This window comes from Ursus americanus, chromosome 1 (assembly GCF_024610735.1).
Source record: "Ursus americanus isolate L20-20 chromosome 1, mUrsAme1.1.p, whole genome shotgun sequence".
NCBI classification, from domain to species: Eukaryota; Metazoa; Chordata; class Mammalia; order Carnivora; family Ursidae; genus Ursus; species Ursus americanus.
Window position 1 is genome coordinate 94,285,793 of NC_142127.1, and position 21,924 is coordinate 94,307,716.

Here is a 21,924-nt window from a genome sequence, read left to right on the forward strand (position 1 = left end):
CTGGCATCCAAAGTTAAGCAGAATATTTTTATTTAAATTTGACTTCCCTGCGAAGACTGCACTTGCCAAAGATACTTGAATCGGTCCACTTGGATCACTGACAATCCAATGCATTCGTTTCAATATTAATAACTTTTAAGGACTGCAAAGTCATTTTCCGAGCAGTTCAATTTACATCTAGTGAGCAATCTGGTAATTAAATGTTGAAGTCATTTAGTCTTTTTATATATGTGAATCCTTAATAAATTGGTAATAGATACATAATGAAGTTTTGTAGTTAGTGTCCCTTACTTCTGCTATTTATCAGTACGTTTAGAAAACTGCATTCAAGAAAAGGGAAAAAAATCACCTTTCTTTTAAGATGTTATTTCAGATGTATATTTCAGGATAGCTTTTTGGTTCCTCATTGAAAGTGAGCTGAAAGGTGATTGGATCTTAGCTGGCAACTCTTTCCAGACCATCTGATTTTTGGAGTCAGGCATAAAATCAGTAAAAAAGAGTTAGAGCCATCAGTGAGGAACAACTCTGAGACTTTAAAGGCAGGATGTGAAGTTGACTTGAAAGATACAGCTCTTAAAACTCAAGATACAGATGTAAATATCGAGGAGGAAAAGAATGTTCTCTGGCTAAACACAGAAATACTGGATCACTGATTAAATTTAACAAGATGCACAGAGTACTTTTTGCATCAAGGATCTGAACTGTGTGTAGTTTTAGGGAACTAAATACCTTTGAAGAAACAAGTTGACAAATATTTCCCCCTCATTACATTCTTTATAAGGCCACGTAAATAAAGAAAATGATCTGAAATTGTCTCTGTTGATCTTAAAGAATGTTGAATGGAATGATTATTAACCTGAAATTTGTCTACATTATTTTTTGGGTGATGAAATCCCTTTGGATTTGCTAAGGATTTGAAGTTATGATAAATATAATGGGTTGTGTTGTGGTGTGTCTTCGAGAAAAGAAAGGAAAAGAGTTATCAATTTAGTATTTAGTACTTATGAAAGGACTGGGACACATTTGGTGATAAATTGAGCCTAACAAGCAAATAAACACACACACAGACACCCACACTACCCTGCATGTGGTATACAGAGCAATCGTGCAGTTTTTTTCTCTAAGACGACTCAACTAACCTAGGTGGCATTTGAAACATTGACTGGCCAACCAAATAATGGTTTAAGATAAAAATGCATGATGTCATACATACGCACCCCCCCACTTAAAAAATATCTTTTATTTTATTATACAGGCTCTCCTTATAGAGAAAATGGAAGGTTCTGAACTCAATAGCAGCAACGGAGTACGTTCTTATAACTACAGGAATATTCTATCCTAATGGAGAGCAACCTTTGCACCAATCAATCCAGAACGTTTCATGTTGCAAAGACCTTCATGTCGCAGGGCAGACCAGGGTCAAGTTTAAGTTCCCGGCTTCGGGCATCCAACCTAGTTGTCAACCAGCTGCATTTTTTCTGAGATTTGCATTCTGCTGCAGTTTGGCTGGCAGATTGTTTTCCTGCGGCTGTGTTTTTGGAGGATGTTCACAAGAGTAACCGGACAGTCCTGAGCTTGGAAACATCTTGTGATCAGCCCCCAGGGTCTGAGGAACGAATGCAGGTGCCCCAGCGTGCGTTCATTGGTTTTGCGCTGCGCTCAGAACAGTTCGGCCCATGTGCTGGTGCGATCATCAGGTGGTCTTCACCCGGTGGGCTGGACCAAGAACACACATGCACCCGGTGGCATTTGGCTCTGGCCAACAACCAGAGAGAGATAGCTAGCTATATAAGTGAATAGAATTCTATTTTAATTTTGGCAAAACAGAAATGAGAAAAGCATTTTAAATTTCTCCCGAGTGCTAAAGAGCCTGTTGGTGTTTGCTCAGCGGCAGTGAGCAGTGAGGTGGGGGTAGAAGGTTAAGAAGGAGCGGTTATTTTTCTATTTTTTTTAAAGATTTTATTTATTTATTTGTCAGAGAGAGAGAGCGCTAAAGAGAGCGAGCACAAGCAGGGGGAACGGCAGGCAGAGGGAGAAGCAGGCTCCCTGCTGAGCAAGAAACCCAATGTGGGGCTCGATCCCAGGACCTTGGGATCATGACCTGAGCTGAAGGCAGACACTCAACCGACTGAGCCATCCAGGCACCCCAAGAAGGAGTGGTTATTGAGGGCTAAAGGAATCGAGGAGTCTGGAGAACTTTGATTTTGCGTGGAAGTGAGGAGAGTTGGCATGAATCTTTTCTAGAGTACTGACTTTTTTAGCAAAACTTTTTTATTGGTCCCAGTAAGAGAGGAGTGACCGCTGATTGCCCTGACGCTGAAGTGTTGTGAAGCACATTTGTCTCTTACTGGTACTACGATATTGACATAAGTATGAGTGTGTATGTAGGAAAGAAAGTAAGAGAAAAATTGCAATTGTATTTAGGGAATGATGTAATTTTCTTTTTTTCCGGGAAAGAATCCCCTTAAAAATCCTTTGTAAGTTTTAGAAAAGATGGCTAGTTGGTTCTGAATTGTTTGTTTTCAAGTAAAGAGTTCATTCTTTTGTTTGTATGTTTCAAGTTTTTCTTTAAGTTCTAGTTCATTAAGGGGCCCCTGGGGGGCTCAGTCGGTTAAGTGTCCGACTCCTGATTTCGGCTCAGGTCATGATCTCAGATCGAGCCCTGCATCAGGCTCTGTGCTGCGCTTGGAGCCTGCTTAAGATTCTCTCTCTCTCTCCCTCTGCTGCCCCCATCATGTGTTCTTTCTCTCTTAAAAAAAAAAATTCTAGTTGGTTAACAAAGAGTTCATTTCTGTTGGCAACGTGAGGCTCAGACCTTAACTTCAGTATCTCATGAGTACTAAGGCTAGCCACTTGGGAAAGAATGATGAGACTGTAATTTGATACCCACCCCGCACTGTTGTAAATGTCTTTCCTCTCTCTCTCTCCACTTTTAGGAGTTAGAGATCAACAACGTCTACTTGCTTCTTTTCATTCAGGCAAGATTTATCTAGAGAGAAATTTTTCAAAAGAAGACATATCAATTCCTCTCTTTTCCCTCTTGTTATTCCAGCGCCCATGTTTGTGCCTGGCTCTTCTGCAGTGGAGTATAATGATTGGAAGCTGCCTTCTAACTAAAGTGCAAAGGACATGTTCTTGAGCATGAGAGAGGAAAATGGTGACTGACGTGGTCAGAGATGCTCCTAGAAATCTTTTAGCATTTTTATTGGCTAGCTCATATTTTCAGAGGTTTGTAACTTGATAGCCAAATAATTCATAAGCTCAGGGCGCCTGGTGGCTCAGTCAGTTAAGCATCTGCCTTTGGCTCAGGTCATAATTCCGGGATTCTGGGATCAAGCCCTGAGTCAGGGCTTCTCCTTCTGCCTCTTCCCTCCCCAGCTTGTGCTCTCTCTCTCTCAGGTAAATAAATAAAATCTTTAAAAAAAATTAATTCATAAGATCTGTAACATGTTTAAAGAAGGTGGAAGATCTCTTAGGCATTATTTTAGTGGCTGAAAATAGGCAGAAACATTTTTGGTAGATCAAGGATGCAGGCAATCTTTCAAATTTAATACCATGAGAGTGAAATAAATGTCAGTAAACAAAAATTCATTGAATGTGGATGACTTTCAGAACTGATAAACAGACGCCATGGACAATAGATACAAAAGGATAGAACATGGCAATTACATAATTTTAGTGCTTATCTGCTGGTCCTAGATGAGTATCTGTATGAATAAATATACATCTATATATAGAAAATCCATAACTCCCGATGGCCAGACTTACCTTTTTTTTTGACGTTACGACGGCAAGAAAACAATACACATTCAGTAGGAAGTGTAATTCAGGTTTTGAATTTTGATCTTTGATATGGGGTGTGGTACTCTCTTGTGATGCCGCCAGTCCCCACTCCCACTCGGCCCCATGACCACAAGGCTCAGCAGCTGATACACTAACACCCATCCTGTACCCACACCGCCAGTCTGCTTTTCACTTTTAATACTTGCTCAGCACATGACATGAGATACGCAACACTCTATTATAAAGTACGCTTTGTGTTAGATGATTTTGCCCAACTGTAGGCTAATGGAAGTGTTCTGAGCACCTTAAGGTTGGCTAGGCTAAGTGACGATGTCTGCTAGGTTAGCTGTATTACATGCATTTTCTACTTAGGATGGTTTCAATTTAGGATGGGTTTATCTGGCCTTAACTTCATCGTTGGTTCAAGAAGTTCTGTGTATGTGTTTATGTCTCCTACCTTCAGGTCACCGTGAAGCCTAACTATAGATTTTAAAAATATGCTCAGATTTTTGGATACATGACTGCACAATGTATTAGGCTGAACAAAAATACACGCTTTTTCAAATCTGCTACGGGATTAGATGTTGAGGGAGAATAGAACATAAAGCTCTTCTTTGTTCGTAAATTAGGTGTGAGCCTTTGAAGGCTACCAAAGCATTTTGTGAATCAAAATCAAGGACTCTGAGGGGCCTAAAATAGCTTTTTAAAGTTTCTAGACAGAGGAGCAGAGAATGGGAGAATTTGGCTTTTGCCATGAGATTTCTAGAGAACGTCTGAATGCCAGCTGACAGTGGTAATTTTAGTAAGTTTACAGGACAGTCTTTTTAGCACTGATGAAGATTAGATATTAAACGGATTGCAGAAAATTAAAAACAGTGATTGAAAGCCTGCATAATAGTCTTTCTTCCTGTTATTTTAAGTATGAATGTATAAAAACCTGCCTGAAGTCACCGGTAGAGGAAAAGTGGGATGAATGTAATAGATCATATTGCCGTCTGCCCGGACATTGCTTTTTTTTTTTTTTTTTAATTTATTTATTTGAGAGAGACAGAAAGAGGGAGAAGTGGACTCCCTGTTGAGCCAGAGCCTGTTGTGGGACACTTTCCCAGGACCTTGAGATCATGACCTGAATGAAGGCAGTCTCTTAACCGACTGAGCCACCCAGGCGCCCTGCCTAGACACTTCTGTATTCCTGTTTTACTAGTTTTGAATCCACTTCTTTGTCATTGTGCTTGTTCCCCAACAGTCTATGATTCTTTCAGAGGTCCGCCTTTGGGCTACTGGACGCCCTTGACTGTGCACAGAATTCCTACTCTCTGGGGGCTGCACACGTGACTGACAGGTGCAGGAGTATGGAAGTCCCCATTCCTTGCTTCAGCTGGGAACTGCTCAGAGCAAGGCAGCAGGGTCAGGCTGATGCCACTGTCTCTGGCCTCTGCCTGGGATTGTACCTGGTTGGGCTTCCTCCTTTCTCTTTACCGCATTCCCTACGTCCTCAATCAATTCCTTGCACATGAATCCTTGTTTCGAGGCCAGCTTCTGGGAACCTGAGTGGAGACCACGAAGGAACAAAGAGAAGGAGATGAGCTGATGTACAAAGTCACATGGTTTCTTGGAGTCTGCTTGCTTTGGACGTTTGCTAACATTTTATTAAGTCATCATATGACCACAGCGAAGGAAATCATTTCAAAAGGAAATCACAGTTCAGTGGCTCTGCTCCTTATCTATGGCTCTCCTTGTCGTTACTGGGAACTTTACATATATTATTGTTAATAAACATAGTGGAGACATGCAGCTATTTTAGTATCAAATGAAAGAAACATTATTTAACCTGGCCAAAAAGAGAATATATATCTGCCCACGTATCTGAAAAGTCAAGCAGTAGCATTTCATGGACAGCGAAATCCAGACGCTAAACATCATCAATTATGTCTCTCTCAGTTCCTGGTTCTGTTTTTCTTCACGTTCGCTTTATCCTTGGGCAGGTTCTCCCTTGTGGTGACAGAGGTGGCATCATGCCAGCTTAGCGCCTTCTGGAAAAACAGCTCATCTTTCCCACTTCTAATCTACCACTCTAAGAAAGATGCTCTTGGCGACGTGTTGGGTCACCGGTCCACCCCTGTATCTGCAGCTGTGGCCTGGAAAATGGAATACACCTGTTGGCTCATTCGAATCACACGTTCACTTGTAGAGCCTGGGGGCTGGCAGGGGATGGGGTCAGCTCATCGCATCATGTGGCCTACGAGTTGGGGAAAAGACAGTTCCCTTGAAGACTACTGGGAGCTGACTTTTGGAGTGGGGCTGGATGTCTGCCAGGCTACAACACCAACTGTCTCCTGCCAGATGGGCAAATCTAATGGGCTTTAGAATCTGTTTTTTGGGACTAGAGGACAGTAAAATGTGCTTTACTTTACTACACAGAATCAAATTCAATCCTTTCTATAAACATTAAAAATTATAAAGGATTTACAAAGGTGGGGTAAGATTATAAGTTCTCTTTCTCAGGTCTGTGACTAAGGGACTACAAAGGGAGATAAATCATACCGAATTTTCTTTATTTTACCAGATACTCCAATCTGATTTTGAAGGAATTTGGAGATTATTTCTTTAAGTCTTGCAAAACGTCAGGCTCTGACCATATGCTGATGACCCTTGCTGGAAGTTTCCATAAGTTCTTGAAAAACCTGGGTGCTTTACACAGTTGCCTGTCCCTGCCATGCCAGCCAAGGAATGCCGTCTTCTGAGAGCTTTCAGACTTTTGCAACAAGTTACTGGAGAGTTCATGGCAGAGCGAGTACCTTAGCTCTCACTTACTCTCCTTGATAAGAGTTTAATTTTCAGCAGATAATCTGCAGAGTAGATAATTTGCTGGGAGATAATGAGAGTAGACACTGTTACTGGGAGAATTGCTCTTGCACGAATCGACTTACTTTTTAATAGTGGGTCTTTCCTTTTACGGAGTGCTACATTATGGGAGGACATGGAGGATTTAATTAAGTTAAACAATAAACTCTTTAAATTACTTTTAATTTCCAAGAGATTCAACAATTCTATTAGTCGAGGTATAAATGAGTAAATAAAACCTTGGAACAATCGGAAAACGCTTGTACAAAAGGCAAAAGATTAGAACAGACTCCGTACCCTGGAGCATAAGTGATATAATTAAATGCAACATTAAAAAAGAGCAGTTGTCTTCTACAGCGAAGGAAAGCACCAAGGCAGTGGCCCGGTTTCCACAAAACTTTCAGACCCTGAGTGCCTTAGCCGGATTTGCATACTTGTTCTATCTCTTACACCCTGTAAAATTCAGAAATCATACCAGATCATTTCTCTTCCTAGCATATAAAAACATTTGGAAAAGGCCAATTCTCTTTTTAAAATGATATTTATATGTCACAGCCTAGAGTGAAGGTAGAAAGGAGACACACACTCCCAGTGTTGTGGGAGACACTGGAATATAATAATAGTTAATGGCTATCATTTATTAGGGCTTATAAATGCCCGACGGTGTGCTAAACACATGACCCGCATTTTCCTCCTTGAAATCGGTGCAACCTTGAGAGATGGATATTTGTGTCCCTCGAAAATTCTTACGTGGAAGTCCTAACCTACAGTACCTGAGATTGTGATCGTATTTGGAAATAGGTCATTGCAGATGTCATTAATTAAGATGAGGTCATACTGGAGTAGGGTGGGTCCCTACTCCAATATGACTAGTATGCTTATAAAAAGGGGATCTTGAGAAGCCGACACCCACGTAGGGAGACGGAGATGAAGGCAGAGCTCCCTAAGCCAAGGAATGTCAAAGCTTGTCGGCAAACCACCAGGAGCTAGGAGACAGGCGTGGAGCTGACTTTCCCTCACAGCCCTCAGAAGCAACGAAGCTTTCCAACACCTTGATCAGGACCTGCAGCCCCCAGATCTGCGAGGCAATAAATCCCTCTCACTAAGCCAGCCCGTGTGTGGTGTTTTTTACAGCAGCCCTAACGAACTAAGTCAGTATATTAGACTCCCCATTTTATAGATGAAGATTCTGGGGCTCAGAGGGATAAACGTGCCCAAACAGCCGTTGAGAGGCAGAGCTGGGGCTGGGTCTAGGTCATTCCAATACTGTGTTTTGGAACTCTTCCAGTGTTTTTCAAAAACTGGTCCCAGGGCTACTTGCGATGCTGGTTTAAAGTGTAGATTTGGGGTTTTGCCCCAGACTTGCTGAATATGAAACTGGGGGAAGTGGGGCAAGAAACTGAACTCTAAATAAACACCCTTATTACTTATTTTGCTTCTGAAATTAGAGTCCTCCAACCTTCTCACTATGATCTATTGAAGATGGGATGATTGACGTACAGGGGATGCTGATTTGTTTGTCAATTACATGTGGGGCAAGTTTTTACCTGGACTTAAGTTTCAGTTTTTTTAAAATTTAATTTAATTTTTAATTTTTTTGTTCATTGTTTTTTTATTATGTTCAATTAAATGAGGACAATACAATGTTTACTCTCTTACCTCCCAAGTTCAAATCAAGTCCCTTGAAAAGGAAAGTTGTAGAATTATCCAAGGTTTTAGAAAGGCAGGCTAATGTTACAGGGTATCTTTATTCAGGTCATTCGAGTGAGTGAGGGATATGGAGGAAGATGTCACTTCAGTGCAAATCCTCCTCATTCGTCTTAAAAAAGTCAATGCTTGTATGGTGACTAACATAATATAATTAAAAAAAACATTAAAAAAAAAAGCCAATGCTGAGTTATCAATGGTATACTCTAGAAAGATTGCCTTCTGTTTTACCACAGTCAATGCTCTGCCTCACCGTGTGGTGAGAGATTCCTCTTCTCTGTTGCATACCATCGTTCACTGCGCTTCTAGGCAAGTTTGCTCAGATTGTCTGAGCTTAAGGTCAACCTGGAAAAGCAGAGGGTCATTTGCTTGATTCCATTGTTATTTACTCCTTTAGACATAGAATAATTAATGTGGGTTTTTGTTGTTATTGTTGTTGTTGTTGTTGAGATGAATGCACTTTCTCTTTGCATAGAGAAGGAGGATGGGCCAAGGCCATCCACCAGTAGTGGGTCGCCACTACTCTTTGATGTGGATTCTGCCATATTGTTGCAGGCACTGCAGACTGTGAGGTGCTGTTGTATTATTATTTCCGTCCTATAGAGTCTCAGGATCCTTCCTTACCCAGATTCACTGACACAAGCAGGTTGGCTGTATCAGTTCATTACTGCTGTCTAACAAAACACCCCAAAACGTAGTGGCTTAAAAGCAATGATTTGTCATTTTTTGTTTCTAAGGGTTGGCTGTGCAGGTCCTCTCTTGGTTTTGCCTGGGCTCCTTCATGCAATGGCATTTAGCTAGAAGAGAATGGGCTCAAATTCTAAGACGGCTTTACACCTGGCGGTTGGTGCTGGCCCTGGTCTGTGGTGCCTTGGTTCTCCTCCGGGGTCTCTCATCCTGCACGAAGCTAGACTGGCTTCCTCATATGGCAATTTCAGGAGAGTTTTCCAAGAAGCCAAATGTGGAAACTGCAAGGCCTTTTGAGGTCAGGGGCTGGGACTTGCATAAAGTGACCTTCAGCAAATTCCTTTGGTTAAAGCAAGTCACAAGACCAGCTCAAGATCAGGAAGTGGAAAACTAGACTTCGATTCTGGGAGGGAGAATCAGTGCAGGATGGGAGGAATTTCTGGCCTTTAAACGGTCTACCACAATGGCAATCTAAGAGGTCGCCATTATTGTTTAGGTAGCTTGGGTATTTTAATACCAAAGACCATCGCTAGAACTGTGTGAACGGTATACTTGGAACAACAACAAAATTCAAATCTCAGTGGAATCTACTTTTAGCGATAATTAGTGAAGCTTCTTCATAGAGCAAGTTAAAGAGTGTTCACAGATTATCGTATTGGAAGGACATGTTGCCTCTCACCTTTAAGCAAAGGTGAAAGATAAAAAGTGTACTTTCTGTTGCAGACTCTTCATACCTGATGTGGACGAGGGCAGTTCTACTCAATACGTGGTCTATGTACTAGAAGCATCGGCATCCCCTGGGAAACTGTTAGACGCATACATTTTCAGGCTCTACCCAAGACCAGCTGCATCAGAATCTCTAGGGCGGGGCCCAGGAATCTGTGCTTTAACCAACTCTTCAAATGATTCTGACACAGCTTACACCTGAGAAGTGCTGATCTAAGATTGGACCCCTCTTGGATTAAAGCACTAGGTTAGTGATACTTTTCTCAAATCTGTCCCTTTCTCCATATATTTAGAGTTAATCCCATGACCTGTAAGATTAAATTAATTTAACAAAATCATCTAGTTGGTTTCTTGAAAAGCTTGAATCCAAGGAACAATTGGAAATTATTATTAATTAATTAACTAATTAATTAATTAGTATTTTTCTGCTTCTATATACTTAGGAAATTGATACCAGAGATGGCATATTGTTTGGACTGATTTGGGCTGAGACGCATTGCACAGGATTGTTCCAGGAGGGCCCCTTAAGAACAGCCGAGGGCATTGAGCTTCGGGAACATACGCAGAGCTCATTTTGCTTAAAGGCAAAACAAATAGAACCTGGCAAAGCCCTGCCAAATAGCATTACACTTTCGAAAGGAACTTAAATGGCAGACAGCTGTTTGTATTCATTTTATAAAGGAGGGATTTCGGCTTACTCAGAAAAGTAAACACGGTATTATTATTCAGAGTCTGTGCTTTTCCTTTGAAGTTATGAAGAGTTCACTTACTGAAGTGGGAGAAGCTCATCACGGCCAATAATGTTTCTAGAAAAAGCACTGTAAAAAGAGATGGTGATAAATCACATTAACAGCAATAGACATTTTATTACATTCTTTCTAAAAAATTTATTTTATTTTTATTTTCATTTTCTTATTGAGGCATAATTGACTTACATTTTATTAGTTTCAAATGTATGATATAATAATTCGGTATTTGTATATATTGCAAAATGATCACCACAATAAGTCTAGTTAACATTCATCATAGTACGTAGTTACAAAGGGATAAAGAAAGGGGGGGTAATCAGATGGGGAATGAAGCATGAGAGACTATGGACTCTGAGAAACAAACTGAGGGCTTCAGAGGGGAGGAGGGTGGGGGAATGGGATAGACCGGTGATGGGTAGTAAGGAGGGCACGTATTGCATGGTGCACTGGGTGTTATACGCAACTAATGAATCATCGAACTTTACATCAGAAACCAGGGATGTATTGTATGGTGACTAACATAATATAATAAAAAAAAACATTAAAAAAAAGAATTCTTAAAAAATCTGAACATTTTTGAAAGGATTTTTTGTTAATTAAGGGAGGAGTTATCCCCATTTTAAACAAGGCATTTTTCTCAGATTTATACTTAGTTTCTCAGGAATCGTGGTAAGTTCCTATGACGTTCATGGTAAGTTTCAGCCCCAACATTACCATGACCTCATTAGTGTTCAGTCATCATCCAATTATTCGCAGGCTGCCTCTACTTAAACTTGGGATCCCTGAGAATTCCACCAGAGAGCGTAGAGTTAACGTTCACTCAGTTATCCAGTAGCGTTTGACGGTAATTTTTGATTATGACAAAGCAGAGGGCTGAAATGGTAGATTTTGTGATAAACTGGAAAACCTTGCCTCCAGATTTGCAGCTCCTCTCAAGAGGTGAGATTGATTTGCCCTCCCCTTGATTCTGGGCTGGCCTTGAGACTTGCCTTGACCAGTAGAACGTGGCAGAAGTGATACAGTGTGAGTCTGATGCCTAAATCTCAGCTTCCTCTGTGCTCTCTCAGAATATCGCCCTGGGATCACCATCTGGGGAAGCAGTTCTCTCCCTGCTGGAGGACAAGAGGCCACAGGGAGGGGAAGTAAGGCACCCCAGTGGACAGCTACACCAACCGCTTGCCTTCGAGTGAAGTCATCTTGGATCTTCTAGCCCAGACAGCCTTTCAGCTGAGTGCAGAGCATGAAAAAGCCCTGGCAAAACACTAGAAGAACCACCGTGCTTTGGGGCACCTGGGAGGCGCAGTGGGTTAAGCGTCTGACTCTTGATTTCAGCTCAGGTTGTGATCTCAGGGTCCTGGGATCAAGCCCTGTGTCAGGCTCTGCACACAGCAGGGAGTCTGCCTAAGATTCTGTCTTTTCCTCTCCCTCTGTCCCTCCCCCAGCTTGCATGCTCTCTCTCTCTCTAAAATAAATAAATCTTAAAAAAAAAAAAGAACCACACAGCCATCTCACAGTATTGTGAAAAGTAACACATTACTGCTATTTTAAGCCACACAATTTTGGGATGGCTTATTAATCAGTCACAGTTGACTTAGACATAAACTTGGATGCTACCAACACCTCTCCACTCTCCTTCCTACCAAAACATACCTGAGAGCAGACAACAACATTTGCTTTTCCTTTTCTGTCCAGATACCTTGGGAAGCTGGCATTTCCTCACCTTTCACAGAACTCTGCCTTTCTCTTTTCCCACCCAGTGTCCTAGGAGCATTTCCCTAGTCTTCCCTGAATGATTTATCCTGGGGACACTTCTCAAGTTTCCCTTCCATTGTGTATCTTACCATCAGATTATCATTGGATGTCAGGTTCAAAGGAAATTTGGATCAGGATTGCAATGGCCCTGGTTGTAATGATTTATGATGACTCATTCTTTCCTTGGATAATGATTTCTGCTTTCTCTCCTTTTCCTCAGCCTAGTTCTCTGGAGTTTTCCCTTGTTACCCTGTGTTGATTCCGGTGAGATTCAACTCCCTTCCTGGGAGTTAATGGAGGAAAAACTATAATGTTTTCAGATACCTTTGACCCCAAATGATTTCATTTCCAATGGCAAATGGTAAAGAAGACTCGTGCTATTAGGAAAATGTGTGGTACCCCTATGTTCATTGCAGCTTTATTTATAATAGTCAAGATATGGAAACAACCTAGGTGTCCATCAATGGATAAATGGATAAAGAAGATGAGGTGCATATGCACAAGGAAACCTTACTCAGCCATAAAAAGAACAAAATTCTACCTTTTGCCACAACATGAATGGACCTTGAGGACATTATGCTAAGTGAGATAAATCAGACAGAGAAAGACAAATACCATATGATTTCACTCATATGTGGAATCTAAAAAACAGAACAAATGAATAAACAAAACAAAACTGATAGAGAACAGATTGGTGGTTGCCAGAGGTGTGGGGCTGGGTGTGGGGGTGGTGAGATGGATGAAAGAGGTCAAGAGATAGAAACTTCCAGTTATAAAATGAGTAAGTCCTAGCGATGTAATATACAGCGTGCTGACTATAGTCAATAATGTTGTATTGCATATTTGAAAGTTGCTAAGAGAGAACATTTTTAAAGTTTTTTATCACAAGAAAAAAAACTTTGTAACTTTGTATGGGGACGGATGGCAATGGATAATATCGCGGTGATCATTTTTCAGTGTATACAAGTATCAAATCATTATGTTGTACACCTGAAACTAACATAATGTCATGTATAAATTATACCTCAATGGGAGAGAGAGAAAGAGAGAACCCATTTTAATCCCTTAATGGGGGAGAAAATGTGTTCTATACGGCCCAGGGGAGAGGGAAACTGACCCAGTGTGGACATTGACACATTTTTCAAGCTTGTCCGTAAAGATGTGTTTTAACTGTGGAAAGTTTCACTTTTCTGGGCATTTTTTTTTTTCTTTTACCAGGCATTAGAACAAGGACCTCGTGTTTACTTTCGCAACACTAAAATTTCTGTGGCAATTGTAAACAGGCAAAAAAGAAGGAAGAACTGGGCAAAAGGAACATATTTTACTTATTATGGCTCAAAAGCTCATCTCGTCTTTCAAAAGAAAAACAGAAATACCTTCTCTATCACAATGGAAGTAAATTGGATTATTTTATCATTGCACTTCCCTATTATGAAACCAATCTATTCTGCATGTTTCATTTCCTTTTTAAATATCTAAAATGTTAGAAAGTCGGAATCAAGAGAGAGGCTGGAGATCATCCATCTCAATCACCTCACTGCGGATGAGAGTGCAGGAGCCCCGGGAGGGTTAGCTCGCCTGCTTCGGCAGTAGAACTTCTGCCACCAGAGGCTGGGATCTGATTGCAACTAAATTCGACTGGGATCTCGGCTGGGGCTTCAATGTCCAAGATGGCCTCTTCTTCTCCAGGTCCCCTGTCTGTGTGGTGTCTCTTGCTTGGGTTGTCTAGCCCAAGCTTCTCTACAGCCTGGTGGCTGTTGGCTCCCAAGAAGGACCATTCCAAAAGATAGGCCCCCGTGTGCGAGCACTTATCGAACTTCTGTTTGCATCATCCTTGGCCAAAGCAAATCATCTCGAGGTGATGTGGAAGGGACTTACTACACGAGGACATGAACACCGGCGGATAAGGAGCCTTGAGGGCCACCAACGTAGCCTACTCTCTTGCACGCTCTGTTTCTTCTTTTTCTGTAGCGTCTGTCTCCTTGGAATAGTGCTTTATACTTGACTCCTTTATTTTATCTGCTGTCCATTGTCTGACTCTCTTCACTAGAATGTAAATTTCAGGAGGACACGGAACTTCATTTTGTTGAGTGTTTTGAATGAGTGCACATTTGAAAAGATTATAAAATAGGAATGAAAAAAATTCACTCACAACTTAGAACTTTCTCTATTAATACCTGAAAGTATATAAAAAATAATGGGTTAAATATTAGGCTAATCCTCCCTTTCAGAGGGTAAGAATCGTCTAGGGTGGAAATCACGCGCCTCTTATCCATTTAGTCTGTGTTGAACACTACTCTGTCCCAGGAACCAGAGACATGGTAAAGAACAAGGCAGACGCAGTGGCTGCCCTCATGGGGCTCAGGTACTAACGGGGAAGGCAGAGAAAAACAAGGACCGAAGGGACCGAATGATTATCCATTAGCATAAATACTGCAAAGTAAACAAAGAAAGGACTGAGAATAATGGTGGGAGGTCACAGCAAACCTGACTGACAGAATGACATTTAAACCGTGCTCTGAAGGGTAAGAATAAATGAGCTACACAAAAAAGTGTGAGTGAAGACCACAGGGCGGAAGAACTTGGGGCTGTTAGCGTGGGAATGAAGCGTGCTGGCTGGAGTCTGTTCCAGTCCTGCCTCTGCCACTCACTAGTCCTGTAACCCTGACAGTGAGTTTCTTAGTGTCTTTGTGCCTCGCTTTCTTTATCTGCAAAATATGGGGATTCAAGACATTGAGAGCTGACAGAGGTGATATCACACACGGGACTTTGTAAGGCACAGCAAGAGATTTGGGGATTCCTCCCGTGTCCCCAAACATAACGAGGAGCCATTCGAGAGCTTTGAGAAGCTTTTCTATTTTTGAAGATGATTTTTTGCTGCTGTATAGAGAGGGACAGGAGGAGGCAAGTCTGGAACAAGCAGACCAGGTAGGAACGAGTCCAGGTAAGAGAAGAAGGCAAATGTGGACCTATGCTTGACTACACTCGCTGATCGCTGGGTGACCAAGGGTGGGAGAGAAAGGCGTCCCAAATGACCCTTAGGTTTTGGGCTTTAGCGACTGGGTGAGTAATGGTGACATTTACTGAGGTGACATTTACCTGGTTTGGGGATCACAGGCCCAGAAAATCTGGGTCTGGGCCCCCAGGACATCTGATGCTCTGACCTTACGGACAGGTTGCTCTCTAAAGTCTGGTAAGGACTCCAGCCATCTTTTGTTTCCCTGAGAAACAATGTAAGGACTGCCCTCACTCTCTTTGGTCTGGCCTGCTATCATGCCATCCAGACTGAGGAAGACCCAGAAACTTGGGGGCCACGTGAGCCACGGCCACAGCTCCATGGAGGCCCGGGTAATGCTGGTAGCATGCATCACCACAGGATCCACTTCAACAAATGTCACCCAGGTTACTTTGGAAAAGTTGGTAAGAAGCATAACCTCTTAGAGAGGAACCAGAGCGTCTGCCCGACTGTCCACCTCGATAAACTGTGGACCTTGGTCATGAGCAGACATGGCGGAATGCTGCCCAAAACAAGACAGGAGCTGCTTCTATCACTGATGGGGTGCGATGGGTCTACTATAAATTCTTGGGCAAAGAAAAGCTCCCGGAACAGCCTGTCATTGCGAAGGCCAAATTTTTCAGTCGAAGAGCTGAGGAGAAGATTAAGGGTGTGTGTTTGTGTGTTGAGGGGTCAGGGGGACTGTGTCCTGGTAGCTTGATGGCGGTTCATTAAATGCTAACAAGTGCTTTTCTAAATGGATAGATAGATAGATAGATAGATAGATAGGTAGATAGATAGATAGATAGATAGATAGGTAGGTAGATAGATAGATAGATAGATAGGTAGATAGATAGATAGATAGATAGATAGATAGATAGATAGATAGATAGATGATAGGTAGATAGATAGATAGATAGATAGATAGATAGATAGATGATAGATAGGTAGGTAGATAGATAGATAGATAGATAGATAGATAGATAGATAGATGATAGGTAGATAGATGATAGATAGGTAGATAGATAAACAAACAAATAAATAAATAAAAATACTGCCCTCAACGGCCCTGGCATTGTTTAAGGAAGGGCTCTACAGATAGTAACTCTTCTTGTACTTAGAACAAGGTAGGTCCAATCATCGTTGCCATTTTACAGACAAGGAAAAGCACGTAGCAATAAAGGGAGCCCACGGCTCCACAGGCTACACACTTGACCACGAAATCACCCACCCCAGGATATGATGCTAAGCGAAGTGTGGGGAGCAGTTTTGGCTTCTTTATTAGTGAATCTTAAATTAAAATATAACACATGGACAAGAAAGTATAAACATCACACATGTGCAGCTGGGTGAGTTATCAAAGCAGGCATGCCAGTAAGCACCCCTTAGGTCAAGCAGTGGCTCATTATTGATACCCGGAAGCCTCCTCCTAATCGCTACCCCATCTGCCTCCCCAGAGGTAATTGCTCTCCTGACTTCTAACACTACAGCTAAATTTTGCCTGTTTTGGACTTAATATAAATGGAATTATAGGATTTCCTTTTTTTTTTTTTTTTAGGACAGAAGACTGCCGTGTTTTGGAATGTTTGAGTCGTTCAATGGGAATTAAAAATCTTAGGGGAGAGTGTCTTTAAATTTTGCAGAGAAACCCCCATGTCCATGCAGTGTGCAGATTTGTAGTAAACTTTCCTAGAGTCCGCTAGTAACAGGTGGTGTCGTCTACCTGGAGAGGAAGGAAAATGATGTAAAAAGGAAATTCTAAAGGAGACATTTGAGCATGCATTAACGGAACTAGAGACAAAAAATGCCTGATGGAATTAAAAATGTGGGAAATGGGAGGTCAACTCACTGTTAAGGACAAATTATAATGGGCAAGTGTAAGGTAGGACCTCTATGGAAAAATGATTTTCTTAGTTAGGATGGTTAGGGTGAGGGACCATTTGGAGTGGTCCCCTATTGTATCCATTTAAAAAACCACAAGGGCAAGCTCCTAAAAGCCAATAATATAGAATAAAACTATATAATATAGACTGTTTTATGTGATATAATAAAAAAGATTAAGGGATGGTACAAACTTGCAATTGCCAGTTAATTACAAGCTGCATGAGTGATGAAAGGGACTTTATGATCTGATGCCTCCAGTTTTTCTAGAAGCCCAGACTAGTTAAATGATTGGAGGCACAGTTGACTAGGGCACACGCTGAAAAGGGCAGAGCTGGGGCCAAAGCCTGGGTTTTGAAGACGTTCAGGTCTTCACACTGTCCTGGACTATCTTCCTCACAGAGTCAAGATGTACATACGAAGGTTGTGGTCTGAGATCTCAGAAAGGGCCATTTTGCCTAGTATTCATTCTTCCTTCATGGAAAACCAAGGGACACTGGTAGTGGAAAATGGTTCCTTGAGTTTGGGAGTGGAGGTGACTGTACCCACGTGCACCAGGAATAGAATTATTCTTTCTTCTCCCTGGATGATCTTTTCCCATTTCTTCAAAAGCTGGCTCTACCTCATCCTTCAACCTTAGTTCCTAAAAGTTGTACCTATTTATTCTCTATTCAGCACTCAGTGGATTTTCTTGTCACCATTTATTAAAGTAAGTATTTATTCTATGTATTTTTTTCATTGCTTGGTTGGTCGGTAAATCTCTTTGTCAACTTGCCCAACTATAATGTAAATGCTAGCCCATCAGGGACCAGCCTGTACAGTTCACAGCCTGTACAAAATCCCAGCATGGACTGACTAGTTAGTGGGTGCTAAATTAAGATTGTTTCGAGAAAAAATGAACAGACTTTCTGGACGGGCTAGGCAACCATGTGTCTTCGAATGGCAGGCTCTCACAGAGGGAAATAGCTGTCAGTATATAACTATACTATAGCTTTGGGAATTGGAAAGCCATATTTCTATGAGCAAGTTTGAGTATTCCCAGTAACTATAATTAGTGTATATGGCTTCTCGGCTTGGAAAGCGAGAGATACTGCAGAAGATGACCCACCTTGATTCTTTTATGCCACCCTTCTTAAAGTCTGTCCAGTACAAAAAGATGTTGGCTATCCTGATGTGTCAGCATCTAGGACATTTTCCTGAGTGGGCTCACACTGGGAAAATCAGCATGTTTTAAAGTGACATTTTGTTTCCATTTCCGGGACACCCTAATGAATCTGAGATGCTTCTGGAACTGCCTCACGGGCTGGTTTATCTTAGTGTGGCTTGGAAATTCTGAGGACATATGCAACTCTTTGAGGTCCTCTGAGCTGGAGACAGTCTGCAATTGGACTGCATTTCAAAATATCATCAAACCTAGGGAACACGGTGTCCTTCCTCTGTGACCCCCAAAGCATGCAGAATAAAGGTAGACTTAATTTAAAGTGAGTGCACACACGACCGTGATTTCTGTGGCTTGGGAGGCCACAGAAGAGTGCAATGAATAGTATGAGTAGTGGTCAGTCCCATAGGAATCAGGCCACCTGGGTTCAAGGTTTTTCTTTATCACTTAGTGGCCATATGACTTTGGGAGAGTGATTTGTCTTATCTGAGAGAATGTCTACCAATATTGGTGCCTGGATTTTTTCCTTTAGGAGCTAAATTCCATGCCTATGAAAGTTCCTTTCCTCTGGAATTTCTGAGACCAAAAGACATTTTCAATCTCACACATGGTGACAGATCACTTGGTAAATGAATACATGACTATCCTCATTACCTGGAGAACTCCAGTGTTCAGGTATCATATTATTTATAATCAGTGGAGAAGCAATGCAGCTTCTAGTGAAATGTATTTGGCACAATATCCAGGCTTAGGGGGCATGGTAGAATCAAGATGGCCCAGATCTCTAACGGAGAAGCAGGTGCACAGGTAAGCAGGATTAGGCTGGCACAGGGCCAGAGGTATGGCTTTTCATTTTCTGTTATTTTCTTACTTAATCCACTGAGTTCCTTTTCCTCAAGCAAATGTGATAATACATGTTGGCAAAATAGTGCAAATGTAACTGAGACCATATGGTTGAGTATTTAGACAAATACTTTAATTTAGCAAGTATCTGTTGCGGATATTTTTTTTAAGGAGAACAAAGCAATAGCTAAAATACCTTTAAGAAAAAGGCTGATACCATTCTTTTGCATCCATTTGCATTGTTTTTGTACAAGCTAATGTTTGTGCATTTAAAAAAATCATTTCAGTTTCAAGAACTTCTCAGTCAATTGCATGTTTAAGTACGCAGCTCAAAATAAAAACCTTCAAGATCGGGATAATGATTTATCTCTTGGCTTGTTTATCCAGTTAAAAGTCAAAGTTAACTGCAAAATAAATGATCCATGTCATCAAATAACAATTAACAGTCTTTCGGGTGAGTTAGTTTAAGGGGCGTGAGATAAACAGATGACTTGATTCTTAGGCCGCATAACATTTTTGCATACTGTTATATTTTATGTAGAGTTTGCATATATCCTTCGACTAAATCAAAGCGTAAGCTTGGATAGTTGATTTACTGCTAAATTGGACTGATTATTTATGTTAGACTAGTGAACTATGAATTAACTTTTAGTAGTTTGGATTCTGTTGGCTTCTGTCCTGAATTTTGAAGAACTGCTTCATAGCCTTGAGATGATTCTGGATTATCTGTGGGCATAATGAAATCACAAGAATTCTTAGCAGAAGAGGGAGGCAGAACTGGAGGTCAGAACAATGCAATGTGAGAAGGACTCCACCCGACCCCCATTACTGGCTTCGAAGATGGGAGGATGGTGACCACGAGCTAAGGAATGTATGTGGTGTCTAGAAGCAGGAATGGGCAAGAAAATATATTTTCCCCTAAAGCCTCCAAAAAGGAATACAACCCTGCCAATACTTTGATTTTAGCCCAGTGAGACCACTGATATCCCTGAGAAATTCCCAATGATAAAACACATCAAACTAACATAGAAATAAGAGGACACATTGATTTTGCGTTGACCTACTTATGGGATTTCTTTGTGTTTGTAGCCAAAGTTCATGGGAACCCCTCATGATCTCCTTTAGGCTCTGGGCACATGGCTTCATAATTGCTCAGGTCTGTGTTTCCCTGTTAAAATAGATAAGGTTGTGGCAATGGTCATAGAATCATAGAATGATAGTAATGGCAAGACACTAAAACTATCCATCCAATGCCCTCTTTTACAGATGAGAAAGTTGAGATTTGGCTAGGTGGAGGGATTGCCATGATCTGGAATTCCATTCATTTTGCTGCCTTATATTTAATAAGTATGAATTGAGCTGAAGAGAGGACATGACAAGAGCAATATATGAAACGCACGTTAAAAAAAGTCAATATAGCTGGATCCCTGGGTGGCATGGTTGGTTGAGCCTCTGACTCTTGATTTCAGTTTGGGTCATGATCTTGGGGTCACGGGATTCAGCACTTAGTGGGGATCCACACTCAGTGGGGAGTCTGCTTGGGATTCTTTCCCTCTGCCATTACCCCCTCGCTAGTGCACATGTGCTCTCTCTCTCTATCCCTCTCTTTCAAATAAATAAATAAATAAAATAAAAAGAAATCTATATAGTAAGAGCAAATTCTGTATCATTAGCAACATGTGTACTTGGGCAATAACCATAAATAAAAGCATTAGTTTCTTAGATAATGTAGAATTCTATCATTCAAAGTCCAGAATGTTCTGCATTTTTGATGGCTTGTTGGAAACAGGTTAGCTAAAGTAACACTTGGGGAGCCTGCTTTATTGGCCTCATGAACATGGAACTGCATTCTTTTTTCACCTGTTCAGAGGGAAGGAGACTGGCATGAGCATCGAAAAAGTTATTCCCCATCTTTGGAACACAAACATTTGATTTGTGGTTAATTTTATATTGTATACCCTGAAGTAATTTTGAATATATGTTGTTTTGATGTGTACTTACAGCTGATATTTTTATTTTAATTATGTATTATTTTTATTATATATATGTGTGTGTGTGTGTATAAATATATATATAACTTTTTTGTACCAAGAGAAGGATGATGACACAATCTGGAGAGAAGCAATCATGCCAGAAATGCAAGATTCTGGAATGTTTCAACTACGCTGTTATTCATGCATGAAGGTGATGCTATCTGTTCACCCTGTCAGCATGACATAAGATCTGAGCCGTTTTTCTGTGTGATCAATAACATTTCCCCAGATCGTAAAATTGCACTATAGAAAATTTGGAAAATGAAAGTGTGAAGAAGAAAATTATTTACTCATAATTATATCACTCACAGATGAGCACATTAGGGTTGGGATGTATTTTATCCTCTGCGATATTCTTTGTGCATATTTTTTTAAATAATGAAATGGGATGATATGCTCTATTTTGTAACATTTAATATATCACGTGTATATTCCCATGTCATGAAATACTCTCCCCAAACTATAAAATCCACGATGTCCCTTGCTTTACTAAAGCAATCCCCAATTTTTGGACATAAAAGCTATTTTTTGCTCTTTAAAATAACATCACAATGAGCGTTTTTGAATATATTTTGCATTGCTTTGATTGCTTCCTTGGGATAAATTTCTAGACCTGTAGTTACTGCGTTGAGCAGTCCGGGTGTTTTCCTAGTATTGGCTCAGGGCTTTCTGGCCCGATTCCAATGGTAGGGTCTTTTGATGCAGATGACTGGAGGGTAAGGTGTTTGTATTCCTTGCTGGAGGAGCTACCCCTCTGAATGTATT

At 41.1% G+C, this 21,924-nt stretch overlaps 1 pseudogene; it reads left to right on the top strand.

The window, feature by feature from the left end:
• The first annotated feature begins 15,521 nt into the window (after positions 1–15,521).
• On the top strand, positions 15,522–15,978 carry LOC123778118 (large ribosomal subunit protein uL15 pseudogene; annotated as a pseudogene).
• The last annotated feature ends 5,946 nt before the right edge of the window (positions 15,979–21,924 follow it).